The sequence below is a fragment of the Sciurus vulgaris genome (genome assembly GCF_902686455.1).
Source record: "Sciurus vulgaris genome assembly, chromosome: X".
NCBI lineage: Eukaryota > Metazoa > Chordata > Mammalia > Rodentia > Sciuridae > Sciurus > Sciurus vulgaris.
This window is the reverse complement of record NC_136471.1, coordinates 423,378-447,428: the sequence shown is the minus strand read 5'-3', so window position 1 is coordinate 447,428 and position 24,051 is coordinate 423,378. Positions and strand designations below refer to the sequence as shown.

The 24,051-nt window shown below is 37.3% G+C and overlaps 2 protein-coding genes across 10 annotated transcripts in view; one reads left to right on the top strand and one right to left on the bottom strand.

Annotated features, from left to right (window-relative positions):
• The window catches only part of TMLHE (trimethyllysine hydroxylase, epsilon), a 69,669-nt gene extending 47,867 nt beyond the window's left edge, over positions 1-21,802 (bottom strand). For all 4 annotated transcript variants that reach the window (XM_079124537.1, XM_079124541.1, XM_079124540.1 and 1 more), the window contains exon 1: positions 21,646-21,802. The gene's annotated coding sequence lies outside the window, so the exon portion shown is untranslated. The remainder of the gene's footprint in view (positions 1-21,645) is intronic.
• The window catches only part of SPRY3 (sprouty RTK signaling antagonist 3), a 142,276-nt gene continuing 133,893 nt past the window's right edge, over positions 15,669-24,051 (top strand). For all 6 annotated transcript variants that reach the window (XM_079124554.1, XM_079124550.1, XM_079124553.1 and 3 more), the window contains exon 1: positions 15,669-21,501. The gene's annotated coding sequence lies outside the window, so the exon portion shown is untranslated. The remainder of the gene's footprint in view (positions 21,502-24,051) is intronic.

The following is a 24,051-nucleotide window of genomic DNA, read 5'->3' as shown; positions in this document are numbered from 1 at the left end:
GAGGTTGACTTTAGAGTGGGGATAACCTACTTGCACTCTGGAGTGGCATTTGAGTGCTGAGTGTAATCAAAGTGTGGGAACAGCACCTTATCACCCATCTGGGGGGATCTCCTACACTGCTTTGTTGGAGAGGTCCCTCTCTAAAATGCATAGGTGTTTTGGGATAAAATGGGATGGGGTATAAATGAAGAGTACCTTGAATGCCTTAGGCTGCTATGTAGCCCAGGGACTATTTTGAATCTTGAAAGCTGTGATAAGTAGCTAGAAAAAATGTTCTAATAGAAGCAATGGTGTATGTTTAGTGTCTTTGAAATCTGAATCAGGGCTATGTACATCTATGTGCTTCTAGGAAGGGTAAGTAGAACAAGGTAAATTCAAGGTTAGCAATTATATTCTTGGATTCTGTTAGATGGCTGATAAGTTAGTATTCTGAAAACAAAGGAAAGCAGTTTATTTTCTCAGGGCCATACATGACAGATGTGTTGTGAACTGGGGCATTATTATCTCTTTCAAGGGCAGACCATGATGCCACCAGAATTGTTATTTCAAGGATAGATTTTTTGAGAAGCAAGTAATAAAATCCACAGAGGATTTCTACCAATGTCCAAGAAGAAAGGTTAAGAGTACTGCTAAAATCAGGAGATAAATCATCAGATATAGTCCAAAGAGGATCTGCTAATATGGGAAGGTAGAATTGTGGTCAGAAGTAGAAGGTTAAAATGACTGTTCATTATGAAGGACAAGGTGAAATTAATGGCAAAGATGGTCTGAGAGAGTCAAATGAGAGATAATGTTCATGATTTCCCCATATTTAGCCACTTATATGCTGAGACTCTCTTTTTCATGAGTTGAAGTATCAAGCTGAAAGATTACATTCTACATAGAAGATACCAATGGCCCTGACCATGGTGTTGATCATACGTGACCTAGGAATGCTGTCTTCACTCCCCATAAAAATCTCTATTCATTTTTAAAAGATTATTTCAAATCTTGTTACTCAAAAGGTCTCCCCCATGTCTTGTGAACTACAGATTTTTGTCTTTCTTGATGGCCAATACTGGCATGTATTCTCTTGATCTGACATTTTCCCCAATTGATTCAAGTATGTGAGCTTTGCCTCTTCAGCTAGTCTGTAACCTCCATGAATTCAAAGAATAAACTTCTTTGTAACTCCAAAAGTGTCATATATTTTGTGGGAATTAAATTAAATCAAGATCCAATAATCATTTGTTACAGAATAATCAGAAATACCTAAGTGGGTACAACTGGAACTGCCAATCAGAGCAGGCAATCACATAAGGGCCAACTTCAATCTCTTCATGTTACCACAAAGAAAGAAAACAGACTCTCTTGAAAGGCATTTTACTTCCTGAATGATTGGCAGTTAAATTTGATCAAAAAGTTTGCATTAAAAATTGGAATAAAAACAAATTTGCCTTTACTTTTTGTGCAACACAAGAATCAAACTAAGGACATGAAATTCCAAATGTCTTAAGTTTTAGCTAAAAATACAATACAATACAAAACAAAATATCCAATTGTAAAAAATAAATTACTCAAAAATAATTGCTTAAAATAAATACAGAAGGACTTTGGACAGGTTTAGTGAGTTGGGGAAAACTATTTCCCAAAAAGTGAAGATAAAATGGACAAAGTTGTCAAAAATAACCCCCTGATGACTCTGGAAATTAAAATCACAAAACAAATTAAGAAGCATTGATTCAAGAAAAACTACTGACTAGTGGTTAAGAATGGTAGGAATCTGTGACATTTTAACTTGGGGTTCTTCCTATTCTCACCAGATCTGTGACATGGCAGGTCTAAATGTACAGTAAAAGCTCTAGGGATTGAAATCTCCATTAATGGAGGGTGTTACCATGATTTTGAGCAAAGCACAATGAAGTCAATATCTAGTGGCACTTCTTAAAACAACAGCAATCTCAGTGGTAAACAATTGAGACAGCCAATATCATAGCTAGTCTATGGTTCTGATTTTGGTCCTGGCAAGTTAAAACCAATAAGAAATTTAACAGGGATATTCAGGGAATAAGACAACCAAAGTAGGACTTGAAAAGCTCTCATGTATTCCTGGGGGTCTGGCAGACCTTATGTGTGTGAAAAATTGTGCTTAGTAGAAGTCAAAAAGATTGCAGATATGTACTTATCTTTGAGACAATGTAAGGCATCTTCCACCCAGAAAGTAAGAGCTAGGACAGGATTATAAATAGCTTGAATTTTCCTATCTCATGTGCAGATCCACTGGCAAAGAGTAGGAGACTACCTTTGCTGTTTTAAAATTTTAATCATAATCTCTAATGAACCATTAACTGAGTTCTTACATATGCTGAAATACAGATAATATTATCTAATGTGTCCAGTTTTCATTTTAAAATGAGACAAACAAAAAGAATGTGTGATCCATATGTGAGGGGAAGAAGAGGTCAATGAAAACTTTTTCTGTAGGGCTCATATGTTAAAAATATGTTCAAAGACTGAAAGAATCCATGTTTAATGTATGAGTGCAACAATTTATAGAGAATAGCAATAAAAAGAGACAGAAATTATAAAAAAGAATCATATGGGAATTCTAAAGCTGAAAACCATAATAGTTGGAATGAACAATTCACTAGGGAGACCACACAAAAGACTTTATCTGGCAGAAGAATGAATCAACAAGTTTGAAGATAAATGAAAGAGATGATCTGATCATCAAAACAGAAAGCAAAAAGAATTAAGATAATTTAAAAAAGCCACAGAGGTAGAAATGCAAACTCTTCCAGAAAAACAAAAGTTAATGGAGTTTATCACAACTAGGAATTACTAAAAGGAGTTCTATGTGTTGAAATAAAAGCCTGCTAATTAATAACAAAAGGACGAAACTCAATGGTAAATACAGTTATATTCAAAGTACTCTAGGACTGCAGTGGTAGTGTGTAAAGCAATTTTATTTCAACACAATGATTGAGACAAAACTATTAAATATAACTATAACCAAAATACATTTTCAGGGGATACAAATTCTAAAATGGTATAAATATTTGTATCAAAACAAAAAGTGTATGTGAGGAGAAAGTAAAACAATGGAGTTACCATTATATGATCAAAGTAGTTATCGGCTTGAAATAATCTTGTATAAAATGTCTTATGTAAGCTTCATGGTAATGACAAAGCAAAATATCTATAGTAGATGAACAAAACATAAAAAGAAAGGATTCTAAGCATTCTGCTAGATAAATTACCAAATCACATAAGAAGATGGCAAGAGAGAAAGAAATTTTCAGCTTGAAGACAGATGAATAGAGATTATTTGATTTAAGGGACACAAATTTAGAAATATAGTATATAGAAAACAACCAAAAAATTGCAAAATGGAAGTAGTCTTTACCTATCAATATTTTCTTTCATTGTAAATAGATTAAATCTCCAATCAAAAGACAGAGTAATAGAATGGATTAATTAAAAGACACAACTGTATTCTTCATACTACAGACTCAATTCACCTTTAAGGGCATTCATAGATTGAAAGCAAAGGGATGAAAAAATAAATGCTTTTATATTAAAAACCGAAACAGCAAGGGTATCGGACAAACATACTTCAACAAGAGAATGAGAAGGTCATTATATAATGATAAAGGGGTCAATTCTTCAAGAGGATATAAAAATTGTAAATATATGCATCCAGCATTGGAGAACATAGATATATAAAGGAAATATTAAAGGATCACAAACATGGAGAGTAAACAACTTGCTTCTCAATAACCAATGGCTCAAAGAAGAAATCAAAAGGGAAATTTAAAAATACCTCAAGACAAATGAAAATGGAAACGTGGTCTGGGATGTAGCTCAGTCGTAGAGCACCTCCAGATCTTTCCCCAGCACATGCACAGGTGCACGCAAACACACACACACACACACACACACACACACCAAAAAAAAAAAAAAAAAAAAAGAAAAAAGAAAAAAGAGAAGAAAAAGAAAGGAAAGGAAACACAACATACCAAAACTTACAAAATTCAGCAAAAAGCAGTTCTAGGAAAGTTTAGAATAAAATTTCATCAAAAAAGAATAAAGATAGCAAATAAATAACCTGATGTTATGGATCAAGGAACTAAACAAAGCCCAAAGTTAGTACAATGAAGGAAAAAACAAAGAGCAGAAATAAGTGACATAGAGACCAGAAAATTAATAAAAAGATAAAGAAATGAAGAACTCATTTCCTGAAAAGATAAACAAAATCAACAGTCTAAGAAAAAAGAGAGAAGATTCAAATTAATAAGAAATAAGAGAAGTCATTATGACTGATACCACAGAAGTACAATGGAATATATTAAACTACTAAGAAACAATTAAATTCCCAAAATTTTGATAACCTAGATGACATGGACAAATTCATAGGCACATACAGTCTACCAAGCAAGACTACACAATGAATAAATAGAAAATCTGAACAGACTGATAACAAATAAGGAGATTTAATCAGTAATAAAACTCTCCCATCAAAGAAAAGTCCAGGATCCTGTGTTTTAACTGCTTAATTCTACCAAATACTTAAAAGTATGACTGACACAAATCCTAAAAATAATTCTTCTCAAACTCTTCAAAAAATGGGAAGGAAAACTTCCTAACACTTTTTTTTGAGGCCAGCATTACGTTCATATTAACACCAGACAAGAACACTACAGGCCAAGAAAAGTACAGGCAAATATTCCAGATGAATATAGATGCAAAAGTCCTCAGCAAAATACTAGCAAAGCAAATTCAATGATGCCTTAAAAGAAATATACACTTGATCAAGTGGGATTTATGTTTCAATATAGACAAATCAATGAATGTGATAGACTACATTAAGAATAAAGGATAAAAATCATATGATCATTTCCATAGAAGTAGAAAAGGCATTTAACAAGATTCATGATAAAAACTCTCAATAAATTAGGAATAAGAGGAATGAACATCAACATAACAAAGGCCATATGTGACAAACTCACATCTACCACCATACTAAATGGTGAAAAGCTGAAAGCTTTTCTTCTAAGATCAGGAACAAGATAAATATGCCCACTGTTGCAACTTCTACTCAATATAGTACTGGATATCCTAGATAGAACAATTAAACATGAAAAAGATATAAAATATGACGTGATCTTTTATATAGAAAACATAAAGTCTTCACCAAAAACCTTTTAGTACTAATAAAAGTAGGAGGTTGTAGGGAAAAAAATCAGCATGCAAAAGTAAGCATTTTGATATGCTAACAGCAAACCATCTGCAAAAGAAATCAAGAAAACAATCTTATTTACAATAACATAAAAAGGCTTTAAAAGTTAATTTAAACAAGGAGGTGAAACATCTGTATACATTATAGGAAGTAAAATAAGCCAGCATGGAAAGAAAATTACACATGATCACACTTATATGTGGAGTTAAAAAAGTGGAATTCATACAAAAAAGAGTACAATGGGGCTATCAGACACTGGGGACAGGGGAATTTGGGAGGTGTTGGTCAAAGGATACAAAATTTCAGTTAGGTGGAATAAGGTCAAAAGATCTATTGTATGTCATGTTGACCACAGTTAATAGAAATATATTACATATTTGAAAATTTCTAAGGCATTATATCTTAAATTATCTCACCACATAAAATGATGAATGAGGTGACATATATGTTAATTAATAGGATTTAATAACTTCACTATATATTTATTTTAAAGTTAAACCTGAAATTACCATGTACTCAGCAATTTCGACTTGCTATAATTACACAAGAGAAATGAAAACATGTTTACACATAGACTTGTATACAAATGCTGTTTTCGACAATATTCATAATGAGAAAATTGGAAACAACCAAAAATGGTCTAAGTTCTTAGATATATATATGTGTATATATAAACACACATATATGCATATATATGTGTGTATATATATATATATATATATATATATATATATAAAATATTTCCTCCTGGTCTGTTACTTGCCTTTTCTTTATCAAAAAGCAGAATTCAAAAATTATTATGGGGTCTATTTTATAACTTCATTTCTTTCATTTTTTTGGTTCTTCTTTGTGTCCTAAGAAATCTTCATCAAACCCAAACTTCCAGAAGTTTTACAGATTTAGGGGTTTTGTTTTGTTATATGGTCCATCTTGTATATGGTGTGATATAAATGCTGAGGTTCATGGGTTTCTTTCTTTTCCATACTGATATCTAGTCATTCCCATACTACTTATTGAAAATTCATCTTTTCTCTCATTGAAATTACTATGACCCTTTTGATGAAATTTAGTTGACCCTATGGTTATGGACCATTTTTGGACTGTACTCTGACACACTGATTTATATGTTTACCCTTACACTGAAACTACACTGTGTTGATTACTGCAATTTTACAGTGTGTCTTGAAATGATACAGGACATCTCTTCAACTTTTTTTTTCCTTTAAAAGATCATGCGAGGGGTTTCAAGATGGCGGCCTAGAGGGTGGCTGCATTTCATGTTGCTCCAGGACTCAGGATTCCAAAGAGGAGATATTGAGACGCTTGGGACCAACTCAAAGCAGCCGGGTGACTCTCACCCCCTGGGGAGGCATCCCGGATGGGATGGATGGGATGGTGGTCCCGGAACGCAGGGAACTTTGTGAAGTAGAGCTGCCGGCGAGACGCCCCTCCCCCCGCTGGAGCAGTGAACTCGGACAGCTGGGAGCGCCGTAAAGGAGGCCGCTTGGCACAGCGCTGGGACTCGGAGCAACCACTGGGGCTCAGGCAGCTGCCCAGGGGAGGAGTGGCGAGGAGAGCTGTGTGGACTCAGGATACCGGGGCCTGCCCTGAGGAGGAGGAGAGGAGCGTGGCCACTTGGATTCGGAGAGACTGCACCAGAGCTGCAGGCGGTTGCCAGAGGAGAAGCTGCGCGGCGAGCTGTTTGGACTCAGAACGACGCTTCTGAACCCCGGGGCCTGCCCAGAGGAGTAGGAGGAGGAGGAGGAGGAGCGCGGCAGGTCCTTAGGACTCGCAGTGACTGCATTAGCGCTCCAGGCGGCTGCTCAGAGGAGAAGGCGAGTGGTGAGTTGTTTGGTCTTAAAGTGACAGCTCCTGAACACAGGGGGGCTGCCTGGAGGAGAAGCGTGGTGGGTCGCTTGGTCTTGAGTGGCCGCACCTGAGCTCCGGGCGGGAGGACCCGTGCAGCGGGTCACGTGGATTCAGAGCCACTCAGAGCGACCGCTCCTGAACACCCAGGGGGTTATCTGGAGAAGGAGGAGGAACAGGGAGGGTCACTTCGACTCGGAGTGATTGACTGCCCAGGGCTACGGGTGGTTGGTGGAGGTGGAGGCACGCAGTGAGTTTCTTGGACTCCTAGTGACCCCACTGGAATACTGGGCGGCTGTCTGGAGGAAGAGGCATGTGGCGGGTCTCTGGGACTCAGAGCGATTGTACAGGGCCCCAGGTGGCTGCTCAGAGGAGGGGCCGCATAGCCAGGCGATTAGTTGCAGAGCAGGGTCCCAGGATCTAGGAGGCTTCTTGGTGGAAGAGCCGCACAGAGATAGGCTTAGGGCGGAGCGAAGGTTCCAGGCCTGCGGGCAGATTCTCTGAGGAAGGGCAGCCTAAGGAGAGTCATCTGCAAAGGGTGAGGCTCCCAGGCCCAGGAGGTAGGGCCGGGCCCCTGGGAACTTTGCAGAGGAAGGCAGCCCAGCCCAGGCGGTAGCTGTAAATTGAGGGGAACCTCTAGGAGGGAACTGACCAGCGAGACCTCCCCACCGGGTGAGTCTTCCCTGCTGGGTGAGGTTTCCCCACAAGGACGGTAAAACCAGAGACTCAGGCCCAAACAGGCCTTGCCTCAGCCCACAGCCTAGGTCCCCTTTGGATGACCATTGGTCAACAAGTGGAAGCACCTCTGCCCACTAGCAGGGAATATACCCCACCTGAAGGCCACCACTCCTAGAGAGGCAGCTTCCTTGTGGAGCACCGCATTATCAACTTCCTCCAAGACTTCAGCCTACTGAAGGCTAAGGGGGGATATATATAGAAATCTTCAGGGACATTGTAAGTCAATAGAGGAAATCTGCAATATCTCAGCGGTCCACTGATACCTGAACAATATGAGAACACAAGGAAAGAAAATGCTGCAAACAAATCTAGATGTTACATCAATAAAACCCAGTGACAGCATGGCAGAAGAAATGACAGAAAAGGAGTTCAGAATGTACATAATTAAAATGATCAGAGAAGCAAACGATGAGATGAAAGAGCAAATGCACGCACTGAATGATGAGATGAAAGAGCAAATGCAAGCATTGATTGATCGCACCAATAGACAGTTAAAAGAGCAAATACAGGAAGCAAAAGATCATTTCAATAAAGAGTTAGAGATATTGAAAAAAAACCAAACAGAAATCCTTGACATGAAGGAAACAATAAACCAAATTAAGAACTCCATAGAAAGCATATCCAATAGGATAGAACACCTGGAAGACAGAACCTCAGACATTGAAGACAAAATATTTAATCTTGAAAACAAAGTTGAACAAACAGAGAAGATGGTAAGAAATCATGAACAGAATCTACAAGAACTATGGGATATCATGAAAAGGCCAAATTTAAGAATTATTGGGATTGAGGAAGGCCTAGAGAAACAAGCCAAAGGAATGAACAACCTATTCAATGAAATAATATCAGAAAATTTCCCAAATCTGAAGAATGAAATGGAAAATCAAGTTCAAGAGGCTTATAGGACTCCAAATACACAAAATTACAACAGACCCACACCAAGGCACATTATTATGAAAATACCTAACATACAAAATAAAGACAGAATTTTAAAGGCTGTGAGAGAAAAGAACCAAATTACATTCAGGGGGAAACCAATACGGATATCAGCAGATTTTTCAATCCAGACCCTAAAAGCTAGAAGGGCCTGGAACAACATTTTTCAAGCCCTGAAAGAAAATGGATGCCAACCAAGAATCTTATACCCAGCAAAACTTACCTTCAAATTTGACGATGAAATAAAATCCTTCCATGATAAACAAAAGCTAAAAGAATTTACAAAAAGAAAGCCAGCATTACAGAACATTCTCAGCAAAATATTCCATGAGGAAGAGATGAAAAACAAAGAAGCAAATCAGCAAAGGGAGGAATTATCCTAAAGGAAATGTCAAATAAAGGAGGAAACAAGTTGTGTCAAACAAATAAATAAATAAAATTTAAAAAATGAACCAAATGACCGGGAAACCTAATCATATCTCTATAATAACCCTGAATGTTAATGGCCTGAATTCATCAATCAAAAGACATAGACTGGCAGATTGGATTAAAAAGAAAGATCCAACAATATGTTGCCTGCAAGAGACTCACCTCATAGAAAAAGATACCCATAGACTAAAGGTGAAAGGATGGGGGAAAACATACCATGCACATGGACTCAGCAAAAAAGCTGGAGTATCCATCCTCATTTCCGATAATGTGGACTTCAAGCCAAAGTTAGTCAGAAGGGATAAAGAAGGTCATTTCATACTGCTTAAGGGAAGCATAAATCAGCAAGACATAACAATCATAAATATCTATGCCTCAAACAGTGGCTCATCCATGTATGTCAAACAAATCCTTCTCAATTTCAGAAACCAAATAGACCATAACACAATAATACTAGGTGATTTTAACACGCCTCTCTCACCACTGGACAGATCCTCCAGACAAAAATTGAACAAAGAAACCATAGATCTGAATAACACAATCAATAATTTAGACTTAACGGACATTTATAGAATATACCATCCAACCAAGAGAGAATACACTTTCTTCTCAGCAACACATGGATCCTTCTCTAAAATAGACCATATATTATGCCACAAAGCTAATGTTAGCAAATACAAGAAGATAGAGACACTACCATGTATTCTATCAGATCATAATGGATGGAAGTTAGAAATAAATGAAAGAGTAAAACACAGAAACTATTCCAACATCTGGAGATTAAACAATATGCTATTATATGATGAATGGATAACATAAGATATTAGGAAGGAAATTAAAAAATTCTTAGAGGTAAATGAGAACAAAGAAATATCATATCAAAATCTCTGGGACACTATGAAAGCAGTACTTAGAGGGAAATTTATTTCATGGAGCGCATTTAATAAAAGAAGTAAAACTCAACAAATAAACGACCTAACACTACAGCGCAAAGCCCTAGAAAAAGAAGAACAGAACAGCACCAAAAGTAGTAGAAGACAGGAAATAGTTAAACTCAGAGCTGAAATCAATGAAATTGAAACAAAAGAAACAATACAAAAAATTGACAAAATAAATAGTTGGTTCTTCGAAAAAATAAACAAAATTGATAAACCTTTAGCCACACTAACAAAGAGAAGACGAGAGAAAACCCAAATCACTAAAATTCGGAATGAACAAGGAAATATCACAACAGACAGGATTGAAATACAAAAGATAATTAGAAGCTATTTTGAAAATCTATACTCCAAGAAAATAGAAAATTTTGAAGGCATCAACAGGTTTCTAGAGACATATGAATTGCCTAAACTGAACGAGGAGGACATAAACAATTTAAATAGACCAATTTCAAGTACTGAAATAGAAGAAGTCATCAAAAGCCTACCAACAAAGAAAAGTCCGGGACCAGATGGGTTCTCAGCCGAGTTCTACAAAACCTTTAAAGAAGAGCTCATTCCAATACTTCTCAAAGTATTCCATAAAATAGAAGAGGAGGGAACCCTCCCAAACTCATTCTATGAAGCCAATATCACCCTGATACCTAAACCAGACAGAGACACATCAAGGAAAGAAAATTTCAGACCAATATCCTTAATGAACATCGACGCAAAAATTCTCAACAAAATTTTAGCAAATCGCATACAAAAACATATTAAAAAGATAGTGCACCATGATCAAGTGGGTTTCATCCCAGGGATGCAAGGTTGGTTCAACATCAGGAAATCAATAAACGTAATTCACCATATTAATAGACTTAAAGTCAAGAATCACATGATTATTTCAATAGATGCAGAAAAAGCATTTGATAAAATACAGCACCCCTTCATGCTCAAAACACTAGAAAAAACAGGGATAGTGGGAACATTCCTTAACATTGTAAAGGCCATTTATGCTAAGCCCATGGCTAATATCATTCTAAATGTGAAAAACTGAAAGCATTCCCCCTAAAAACTGGAACAAGGCAGGGATGCCCTCTTTCACCACTTCTATTCAACATCGTTCTTGAGACTCTGGCCAGAGCAATTAGACAAACCAAAGAGATTAAAGGGATACGAATTGGAAAAGAAGAACTCAAACTATCCCTGTTCGCTGATGACATGATTATATATTTAGAGGAACCTGGAAATTCCACCAGAAAACTCTTAGAACTCATAAGTGAATTCAGTAAAGTAGCAGGTTACAAGATCAATGCCCATAAATCCAACGCATTTTTATACATAAGTGATGAATCTTCAGAAAGAGAAATTAGGAAAACTACCCCATTCACAATAGCCTCGAAAAAACTAAAATACTTGGGAATCAATCTCACAAAAGAGGTGAAAGACCTGTACAATGAGAACTATACAACACTAAAGAAAGAAGTTAAAGAACACCTTAGAAGATGGAAAGATCTTCCATGTTCTTGGATAGGAAGAATTAATATTGTCAAAATGGCCATACTACCTAAAGTGCTATACAAATTCAATGCAATTCCAATTAAAATCCCAATGATGTACCTTACAGAAATAGAGCAAGCAATTATGAAATTCATCTGGAAGAATAAGAAACCCAGAATAGCTAAAGCAATACTTAGCAGGAAGAGTGAAACAGGGGGTATTGCAATACCAGATCTCCAACTCTACTACAAAGCAATAGTAACAAAAACGGCATGGTATTGGTACCAAAATAGAAAGGTAGATCAATGGTATAGAATAGAGGACACGGACACAAACCCAAATAAATACAATTTTCTCATACTAGACAAAGGTGCCAAAAATATGCAATGGAGAAAAGATAGCCTCTTCAACAAATGGTGCTGGGAGAATTGGAAATCCATATGCAACAGAATGAAACTAAACCCATATCTCTCACCATGCACGAAACTAAACTCAAAATGGATTAAGGACCTCGGAATCAGACCAGAGACCCTGCAGATTATAGAAGAAAAAGTAGGTCCAAATCTTCACCTTGTTGGTCTAGGATCAGACTTCCTTAAGAGGACTCCCATAGCACAAGAAATAAAAGCTAGAATCAACCACTGGGATAGATTCAAACTAAAAAGCTTTCTCTCAGCAAAGGAAACTATCAGCAATGCGAAGAAAGAGCCTACAGAATGGTAGAATACCTTTGCCAATCATACTTCAGATAGAGCACTAATCTCCAGAATCTATAAAGAACTCAAAAATCTTTACTCCAAGAATTCAAATAATCCAGTCGACAAATGGGCTAAGGAAATGAATAGACACTTCACAGAAGAAGATGTACAAGCAATCAACAAACATATGGAAAAATGTTCAACATCTCTGTAATAAGAGAAATGCAAATCAAAACCACCTTAAGATTCCATCTCACCCCAATTAGAATGGCGATTATCAAGAATACGAGCAACAACAGGTGTTGGCGAGGATGTGGGGAGAAAGGTACACTCATACATTGCTGGTGGGGCTGCAAATTAGTGCAGCCACTCTGGAAAGCAGTGTGGAGATTCCTTAGAAAACTTGGAATGGACCCTCCATTTGACCCAGCTATCCCACTCCTTGGCCTATACCCAAAGGACTTAAAATCAGCATACTACAGAGACACAGCCACATCAATGTTCATAGCTGCTCAATTCACCATAGCCAGACTGTGGAACCAACCTAGATGCCCTTCAATTGATGAGTGGATAAAGAAACTGTGGTATATATATACAATGGAATATTACTCAGCCATAAAGAATGATAAAATTATGGCATTTGCAGGCAAATGGATGAAATTGGAGAATATCATGCTAAGTGAGATAAGCCAATCTCAAAAAGCCAAAGGACGAATGATATCGCTAATAAGTGGAGGATGACACATAATGGGGGGGAGGGAAGGGTTAGTGTTAGGGTTAGAGTTAGGGTTAGGGAGGGGGGCAAGTATGGAGGAAGGAAGTAGTGTATAGAGGGAAAAGAGGGGTGGGAGGGGTGGGGGGAAGGGAAAAAATAACAGAATGAATCAAACAGCATTACTCCATGTAAATTTATGATTACACAAATGGTATGCCTTTACACCATGTACAAACAGAGAAACAACATGTATCCCATTTGTTTACAATAAAAAAAAGAAAGAAAAAAAAAAGATCATGCAATCCTTATCAAATTTTCAATGTTCACAAAAATACAAAAACCAATTAACATGGAACCAAAAAAACTCTGAATAGCTAAAGCAAAATTGAGCAAAAAGAACAATTCAAGAAGCATCATACTCCCTGATTTCAAGATACATCATAAAGGTATAATAATTTAACAACATGTTACTGGCATAAAAACAGACACATTGATCAACGGAATAGGATAGAGAGCACAGAAATAAAATAAATCCACAAGTGCAGTTACGTGATTTTAAATCAAAGTGCAAAGAACACTCACCAGGGAAAGTTCTCTATAATTAGTGGTGCTGGGAAAATATTGGCATACAGAAGAATGAAACTGGATCATTATCCTACCCCTTATACAAGAATAAAACTCAAAATGGATTTGAGACTTAAACCCCTTCAACTTTGTTCTCATTTTTCAAAATTGTTTTAGTTCCTTTTGTTTTCTACAGAAAATTTGATATTGATTTGTTAATTTTTACAAAAAGCCTACCTGGACATTAATCAGGATTGCATTGGATCTATTGACCAATTTGGGAAAACACATGTCAACAATACCAAGACTTCTGATTCATGAATGCAATGCATTTCTCCATTTATTTAGCCCATTTTGGATTTCTCTCAGGGAGATCTTATAGTTTTCAGTGTAAAGGTACTGCAAATACTTTGTTAAATTCATCCCTAAGCATTTCATTTTTATGACAATATTTTAAATGGGGCTTAAATAACTTCTATTTCCAATTTTCATTGCTGCCACATATAAATACAATGAATTTTTGTATATTTTCCGTGTAATCTTACCAAATTTGGTAATTACTTCTAGAATTCTTTTAATAGATTACTGAAATTTTCTACAAAAGCTTAATTTTTGTTTTAGATTTTAAATAAACTTTTAATTTTAGAACAGTTTTAGATTCACAGAAAAATTGTGAAGATAGTAAGAAATTCTCATACACCTCACACTGTTTCCCCTATTATTATATTAACTTGATGCATTTGTCACAATCAAGCAATCAATATTGATACATTACTAAGTTCACTATTTAGATGCCTTTAGCTTTTACCTAATGTCCATTTTCTGTTTCAGAATCACATTTGTGATACTGCGTACATTTGGACATCATGTTCATTGGATTCCTCTTGGTTGGTGATGGATTCTCAGACTTCCCTAGGTTCTTTTTTTCTTTACTGAAAAAAACTATATTTCAGACTTTTTATTTTAGAGCTTAGGTTCACAGCAATATCAAGCATAAAGTATACAAAGTTCCCATATATCTGTCAAGAATGTTACCTTTGTTAAAATTACTGGACCTACACTAACAGATTATTATAACAGTCTGTATTTTACATTAGGGTTCACTCTTGGTGTACATTCTGTAAGTTTTGATAAATGCAAAATGACAGTATCCATCATTTAAGTATCATACAGAACAGTTTCACTGCTGTAAAAATAACCTGTACGCTGCCTATCTATCCCCACCTACCTACCCTTCACCCCTGGAAACCACTTATGTTTTTACTTTCTCCACAGTTTTGCCTTTTCCACAATGTCATATAAGTTGGAATCATAAAGTATGTAGCCTTTTCAAAAGATTAGTTTCCTTCCCTTAGTAATATGAATTTAAGGTTCCTCCATTTTTTTTCATGACTTGATAGCTCATTTCTTTTTTTAGCATTGAATAATATCTGTTGTCTGGATGTACTATAGCTTATTTATTTATTCACTTACTGATGGACATCTTGCTTATTTCCATGTTTGGCAATTATAAATAAAGCTGCCATAAATATCTATGTGCAGGTTTTGTGTTGACATGTTTTCAACTCATTTGAGGAAATGTCAAGTAGCATGATTGGTGAATTATAGGACATATAAACTTAATTTAAAGAGTCTATTCAATGTTTACAAATGACATTAATAATAAAACAAAGAACTGTTAAGTAGTGAAAGGGGGAAAATGCAAACCCACCAAAAATTAATCAAAAGAAATGTGGGTAGCTGTATTTTACAGGGAACAAGTGGATTCTAAAGCAAAGATCATTACCAGAAATAAAGAGAATCACTGCATAATGGTGAAAGGATTTTTCATCAGAGAAAAATATAAAAATTTTAATTTCATGCACCTAACTACACAGCCTCAAAATATATTAAGCAAAAATTGACACAGCTACAAGGATAAAAATGATTGAGCCCAGTATCATAGGGGTAAACTTAACATATGTATCTCAGTAATTGGACATAAGAAGAAAATGTTAAGTATAAAAACAGATTTAAAAACCATAGTTAGTGTGCTTACCTAATGGATGTAAAGAAGTTAGTGTATACCTGAATTCTGAATTTGTTAGGACTCTTAACTCTCAGGAAATAGAACCAAGAATCAACAAGTAGGATAACATCAAATCAAAAACATTTTCTACAGCAAAGGAAACAATTGAGTATGAAGAAAAAACCCTCAGAATGGGAGAAAATATTTGCCAGCTACTCTTTTGACAGAAGATTAATATCCACAATATATAAAGAACTCAAAAAATTAGCATCAAAACCCCAAGTAACCTAATCAATAATAGGAAAATGAACTAAATAGACATTTATCAAAAGAAAAATACAAAGGGTCAACAATTTAACAAAAAATGATCAACATCCTTAGCAATCAGGGAAATGCAAATCACATAGTTCACTGAGATTTCATCTCACTCCAGTTAGAATGACAGTTATCAAGAATACAAATAATAATAAATGCTGGTAAGGATGCAGGGGAAAATAAATACAACACCACTGGTGGGGTTGTAAATTAGTGCAACCATTCTGTAAAGCAGTATGGAGATTCCTCAAAAGTCTAGGAATGGAATTACCATATGACCCACCTTTCCCACTCCTTGGTATTCATTCAAAAGAAGTAAAATCATCCATGTTTATAGTAGCACAATTCATAATAGCTACATTATGGAACCAGCCCAGGTGCTGGTCAATAGATGAATGGATAAAGAAAATGTGGTGTATATACACAATGGAGTTTTAGTCAGCTATAAAGATGTTTGAAATTATGTCATTTGCAGGAAAATGGATGGAACTTCAGAGAATATGTTAAGCAAAAGAAGTCAAACTCACAAAGTCACGGCTCATATGTTTTCTCTCATATGGAGAAACTACAAAGAAGAAAGGGAAAAAAGGATCTCATATAAATAGAAGGGAGATGAATAGAGTAGAAGGGGATGGGGGAAGGAAGAGGGGAGGGGAAGAGGAGGTACTAGGGAATAAAACTGACCAAATTATACTGTGTGCATGTATGAATATGTAACGATGAATCCAATTATTATGTAATTATAATTCACCAATAAAAAGGTTTTTAAAAATGCTTTTAGGTAATTATGTATGGAATGAAACTATTGTAGCCTGTTAAAGGGTACAGAAAAAATAGCAAATATATATAACACTAAAATATTAAGAGCTACCATTATATATTGCTGATGAGACAAAATTTGGTACAACTATTTTAAAAAACATTTTGGCATTTTTCATCTGCCAGAATTGAAGATATGCATGCACTTTTGCCTGGCAATACTACTTTTATGCTAGATCAGACTGGTGGTTCTTATCAGAGGTTTGCCACCTTTAGCAATTATGTTGGAAATGTATAGGAATGGGCAAGTAGGTAATTACAGTGACTGCAGGGGCATTATTGACATTTAGTGGGTCCAGGGTATTACGCATCCTGCAATGCTTGGGACAGTTCCAGACAATGGAGAATCGTCTTTTTTTAAAACATTGCCCTGAACATGTGTACAGATGAAAACACTGTTTATAATTATTAGAATCCAGAACACTTCCTTTTTTACATTTAAATACAATATTCTGCACACATTTAATGTGCATTTGAATGCATGTACCAAGTACATTGAGAGAAGTATGTATTTTCTTTTGTTCAAAGGTTTATCTAAAATTATCCATTATTTTAAAAAGTCATGTCGCCAATGATAATTGTGGGATCAGCCTGTATTTGCAGCAGTTGTATTAATCATGATCCATGTATAGTTGCAAGCCTTTGGCTACTTCTATTTGTGATGCTCCAGTAAGTATGCTTTTTTATTGTAAAGCACATTTACTTTTTCTTTTAAATTGTACTTAGGACATTATGCTCATATTTTAGAATTATGTGTATATGTAGTTTACATTAGTTATCTATGCATTTCGCTTCCAGTTTATAAAGAAGTTGGTTCAAAAATATTTGTTACAAAGAGGAGGAATTGGCTCTTGCAGAATTTACCTTGAAGACAGTTCACACATGTGGAGATACTGTAGCAACAGCAAAAAAATTTAAACAAATGTCAAATGGTGAGTAGATAAATCACAGTTTGGAATATTACAGAGCAGTTAAAATGAACTCTACTCTGATCTCCACATCCTCTGTTTTCACCCATGTTTACTCTGCTTCACACATATTGCCTCCCACCACTGTTCCTCAAATATATACCAGAGATAATCCCTAGGTGATCTCTGCCGAGAATATTCTCACCCCAAATTAACCCTCACCTCATCTAAGCCTTTGCTCAAATGTACCTCACTTGCAGTCCAGTAGGGGAAAAGACATGTAAACAGACAACTAAAATACAATGCCAGCTAGAAGAAAGAATTTAAAAAGCTTTTTTAACTTAAAAAATGATAAATGCTTGAGATCTAGTTGTTTAATCTGACTTAAACATTACACAATATATACATGTAGTGAAACATCATGTGGAACCCATTAATATGTACATTTTTAGTTTTTAGTATGTCAAAATAAATTTAATTAAAAAAATCTGAGCTGCAAAAATACTCCATCACAGCACCACAAGTACATTATATTTACCCCAGAAGATATAGAATCTGATTTTACAATAAATGGAAGAAAAGAAAGAGCATTTGGGGTTGAAGAAAAGTGAGAGGCAACTAGGGGATCACTACATTTTTTGAGATATAACTTACTTATTAAGTAATTTTTATTGGAAGATCACAGAGTGTGTATTATCAAAGACAGACTGAACATATATTTGGAGAAGTAGGGAGGGACTTTGTCCATAAAAAGGGTCATTACTAGAGGAAGCGAAATGACTATGAAAATGAATAGGTAAGAAATATTGGTGGTGAAGAAGGACTTCCAGAATGGCAGGGTGATAATCTTTGCAAATTCTCTCTTCAAAAGGTACAAATAAACAGGAACAAATATCAAAACAACTCTTTCAGATCTCTGTATATTGACCAGGACATGTAAAAACCGAGAAGTAAGAACTTGAGTAAAGTCATAGAAATGACTTGAGAAGAATGGGAACCAATCTAGATGCCCTTCAATAGATGAATGGATAAAGAAACTGCGGTACATGTACACAATGGAATATTATTCAACCACAAAGAAGAATAAAATTATGACATTTGCAGGTAAATGGATGGAGTTGGAGAATATCATGCTAAGTGAAATGAACCAATTCCAAAAAACCAAAGGCTGAACAATTTCTCTGATAAGTGGTTGATGATACATTACAGGGATGGGGGGAGGTAAGGGAAGAATGGAAGAAGGATGGATTGTGTAGAGAAATGAGGGGTGGAGGGAAGGAAAGATAATACAATGAGACAAACATTATTACCCTATGTACATGTGTGAATACACAAATGGTATGACTGTACTTCATGTACAACCAGAGAAATGATAGTTCTACTCCATTTGTGTACAATGAATCAAAATAAAAAAAAGAATACAAATAATAATAAAACATTTGCAAGGATGTGGGGAAAAAGTTACATTCGTACATAGTTTATGGGACTGCAAATTTGCACAACCACTCTGGAAAGCAGTATGGAGATTTCTTGGAAGACTAGGAGTGGCCAGGTGTGGTGGCACATGTGTATAATCCCAGCAGCTCAGGAGGCTGAAGCAGGAGGATCTCGAATTTGAAGCCACCCTCAGCAGCTTACCGAGGCCCTAAGCAACTCAGCGAGACCCCGTCTCTAAATAAAGTATAAAAAGGACTGGTGAAGTAGCTCAGTGGTCGAGTGCCCCTGAATTCAATCCCCAGTCTCCCCCCTCTACAAAAAAATTAAGAACATCCTAGGAAGCAAAGAAAAAGGAGCTCATCTCTTTGACAATTTGTGAGAGGTCATTCAGAGCTCATTAGGCTACAGTCTGATGTTGTGGCGCTGGTGATGGTGATGGTGTAAGTGGTTTTCCCCTGAGGTCTGAGGGTCAAGTAGTGATTTGTATTTAAAAATTTAAAAAGAGTATTGCTGGTTTGAAATTTGGAGCAGTCGGGTGGGGAAACAGATGGCTTTGAGAAATATCGGGGATGTGGAAGTGACAAGGTTTTATACAGATTACATACAGGCAGTGGAGGCAAATGAGGATGCCTCACATTGGGCATGCTTAAAGTTGAACTCCTGTCACCTCCCCAACCTTGCTGTATTTCTGTGCTCCCAATCACAGAGACTGGATCAGCATCCTGGCACAGAGCAGGCACTTGTTGATTGTCTTTGGAGTAAACAAATAGGGTATGATGAATAGAGTAAAAGCAGATGAGTAGAATAAAAAAATCTGACTAAAGAAAGCAGTCACCAGTTCCTGCCAAACGGCCAGTCCTAAACTCACTCTCAAGGCTGGCTCAACAGATGTGCAGCACAATTCCCATCAGAGTACTTGAGCAATTATCGGGTCACTCCCTCACCCAGAAGAACACGCACTGTACATCAGGTACTCCTGGCCTAGAACCTGCAGGTGTGGCACAGGGTGGGCTTCCCCAAGAGTCTTTTATCCTACAGTCTACACGTGGCGCAACGGCAGGTTCTCGTCCAGCCCATGTGAGCTTGAGGGATGTTTGGTGTTGTAGAGGGAGGGTCACAGTGGTGGCCAGCTGGTGGATCTATGTTTCGCTTGGCTCTATGGCAGGAAGACCCTCTTCCCACCAAAGAGGTTTGGTAACTCCCCACCCGCCAGCTGTGGCAGACAGAAAACACAGCTGTTAGAAGCATCTTAAACATGGACTGATTGGTTTGGATGATTTTTGCCTCCTCAGGGTTGACAAGCACAGACAGAGAAATACTAGTGGTTCTTGATACATAACACCAAAACAAGGAAGTGACTGGTCTCAGTCCACACATCCAAGAAATGAAGAACTAGGAGGAGCGTACTGAAGAAGCCCCCAGGCTCTACCATGTAGTGTGCATTTCCTTCATCCTACTCGTTATGATGCAAAGTATATTTTTTAAGCTTGTGACAAATAACCATATCTTTGCAGTTATTGTGAAAAGTATTTCGCATAATTAATGGTTTCCACTATCAATATCAAACTAGTTCCTTATGAGGAGGAATTGGAAGTTGACATCAGGATGTTAATCCACAGTGTTTATATTTCTTGTATGTTTTTATAGTTAACTAATGTAAAATCAACTGTATGTGATATTAAGTTAAGAAGCAATTGTAAAAGGCCTTTGTATATGAGGGGATTATGGAAGTGTTTCTAAATATGACAGCTCAAGGTTTTCTTTCAGTGTTTACTTATACAGTCAAATCACTGAACTGTTTCATGAAACTTTTGCTAGCAGTGTAATATTTGACATATAACATTGTGTGTGATTATGAAGCTAAAGTCGTAAAAGGTAAAACACTCAGAAGAGCTTCTTCACAATTGACATTCAAGTTACGCATTACAGGAATGCCGTTTCCAGTATTATTAAACGGTTCTTCAGAATTATTTTTGGAACAGAGCACTTCTTAAGTAACTTCTCTAATGCCCTACTCTGCCAGTCCTTAGGCAGCCTTGTTCCGGAGGGGCAGACAAAGGGTAAAATCTGGGCAGAGAACATTAATTGATATGAGCAGTAAAGAAGGCAGCGCTGGACGGTGTTGCAAAACTGGAGTTGTTCTTTCCACTCCAAGGGTAGGCTAAGTGAGGCACGGAGAGGGTAGGGACTTGCTGAAGTCTAGACACCAAGTGAGTGACAGATCCAGGGCTGCAAGGTCCGACCGAGTTTGAAACAATGTACGCAGGGCGTCAGTCCCAACGCCAGCTCGCTCCAGTTCTTCCAGCTCTTCCCGAGCGCTAGGCCCATGTAGCCCCACGCTGATCTCTAGGCAGACTCTGTCGCGCAACTGGCACAAACTGTGACGCCAGCCCTGAAGGCAAGGCAGGAGCGTCCTTCTCTTCTACCAGAGTTAAGGTGAGTACCACCACTCTGCGGCGGAGCAGCCTGGGTGAGCCGCCGCCGCCCACTGCACCAGGCCCCAAAGCCAGAGCCTGGGCAAAACTCATGCATCCCACCCACCCAACACACCCCTTATCGGACCCACGCGGCCGGACCTACCTGTGCTGGAGGTCGCGACTCCCAATTCCGCGGAGCGGGTGGAAATGCAAAGAAGGAGGACGTTGGGATGTACACTTGCAGGGCGTTTTGCTCCCCCCTCCCCCCGAAAGTGTCGGCCCGCGCTCCCCTCCCCCAGTCCTCTCGGGCCCTGCCGAGAGCCTTGAGGCTCCGCCCCACTCCTTCCGGCGGGTGCAGTGTCTCCGCGCCGGTTACCTAACCCTTTGCGGGGGCTCCGTAAAGACCCACATCCAGAAGGATTGGGCCCGGATGCGCTACTCAGTTGCCTTCATTGAACGGATTTGGAGGCACAGGTTCAGGGAGGAGAAAAGACAAACCATAATGCTACTCTGCGTGTAAAACTCGGGTTGCCTGCCTGCCATTTCAGTACATATTGAGGTTTACTAGAACTAAAATTCTTCCACCACCCCTTGGCCACTTGTTTGAACTTGCCTACCTCACAACCAGTCACTGCTGGACTCATGTGGGTTAAGGCGAACACTTTCAAGTCCAGGTACAATGCTAAATACAGTGAACACTAGAGGGGAACAAGCCATGAGGAATCAACACTTTATGCAAGTAAAAATTTAACAACAGTACATGTTAGAAGGAAAGACCAAAAAGTGTACTGAAATGCTATCTTCAGTAAAAATACAGGACACAGGAAAAAGGCTGACAGAAGGAACAAAGAAGAAAATACAATGTATGCGCATTGAAAAATAAGGAATTGTGCAATATTGTACAGTATTGTGCCGCTATTAGAGATGAAAAGTACTGAGCTAGTGCCCACAAGTAAAACAAGGAAATGTTTGCTACAAGTTAAGATAAACACAAGAAAAAGTCTCCATTCCAAAAAGCCTTTTAATACTACTCCACACTTTTTACCCTGCAACTCATTCCCCATGGATGCTTTACCCACACTGATTTGTAAAGTTGATACTTATCATTTCTTACTTAATTTAGTGATGTCTTTCACTGTCTTTTTCAAAATAAGTTTATATTTTCCTTTTCCAAGCGTCCAGTATGCTCAATGATCAAGTGTAAGGCCTCAAATATACCACTAATTCTGGATTGTAATTTCTCCTTTTTCATCTCTGCCCTTCAATGAAGCAGTAGCTTCTTTAGAGCAGAAAACTGCTTATATATGTTTTACAAACAGATCATGTATGCATTGCTTAATGAATATTTATTGTGAATTACCTAGAACCAGGGAGTACACAAAACAAAACTATAGGCAGAATGTAAATTAATGTTAACAGAAAAAACTGAATAAGGTGACAGTCTAGATTTAGTGTGGATTGTACTCATTCTAGAACAAACCTTACTGAATGTACGGCATTGTAATAAACTCTGGGTATAAAATGATAAATAAAACCCAGATATATTCTATGCCCTTATGTTTAAAGAACAAACAGCAGCTGGCCAGGCAATGGGAAAAGGAAGAACATTCCAAACACAAGGAACAGCATGAGCCAAAGTCCAGGAACAGGAAAGAGCATGACAGTAGCAATTAGAGCAAATGAGATCAATAAAAGTAAGGTGGAATCAACGAAGTACAGAGAAACGGACAAGAAGTTGATAGACAAAACATGCTTCTTTATGAATCAGAAGTAGACAGTTGCCTTAGTAATAGTAACCACTATTTATTAAACCTGTACTGTATGCCACACATAAGGCTAAGTGTTTCATTACAAATATTTAAGGCAGATAATATTTTTATCCCTACCTTAAGAATAAGGCAAATAAGGCACAAATAAGTTAAGCAATTTCACCAGCACCACACAGCAGGTTAAGTTTCAGAGCTGAGACAGGTAATATTCTGCCCTAGGCCCTATGTCAGAAGCTATAATTAAAGTGCAAGTAAAACCTACAAAGAGCCCTTTCACAAAATATGTTTGTTGGTCCCATATAGTTGACGTCTATAATGAACTATACTAAGAGCTTCAAGGAACAATACCCTGGACTCTACCATTAATGCTCTAGACAGAAGACTTTGGCCTAGACATTGGTTGATATTAACAATGGTAGTGATACCTTTGGTGGATGATACCATATAGCAGCAAGGCAGAGCAGAGGAGGAAGAAAAAGTTAGTTTCTCTGAGTGCTACTTGATGGAGCACATATAAAACTAACTTTACTGAACTTGACTGACTCTGAATTTCTTACTCCACAAATGGGCATAATAGTGGTATCTGCCTCACATGACTGTCATGATAATGTATGTAAAGCACCTGGACATGCCTGGAACAAAGCGTCTCAATGCATTTAGCTGCTATGATGATAGTGTTATTTTACTGACTGAAGAAGAGTTGTGAGCAACTAGGAAAAATGTGGTTCAGGTACAATTTTAGGAAAGTGACATGGAATTTCAGATAAATACAAATGGGTAGTGGAGCAAAAGTTTATCTT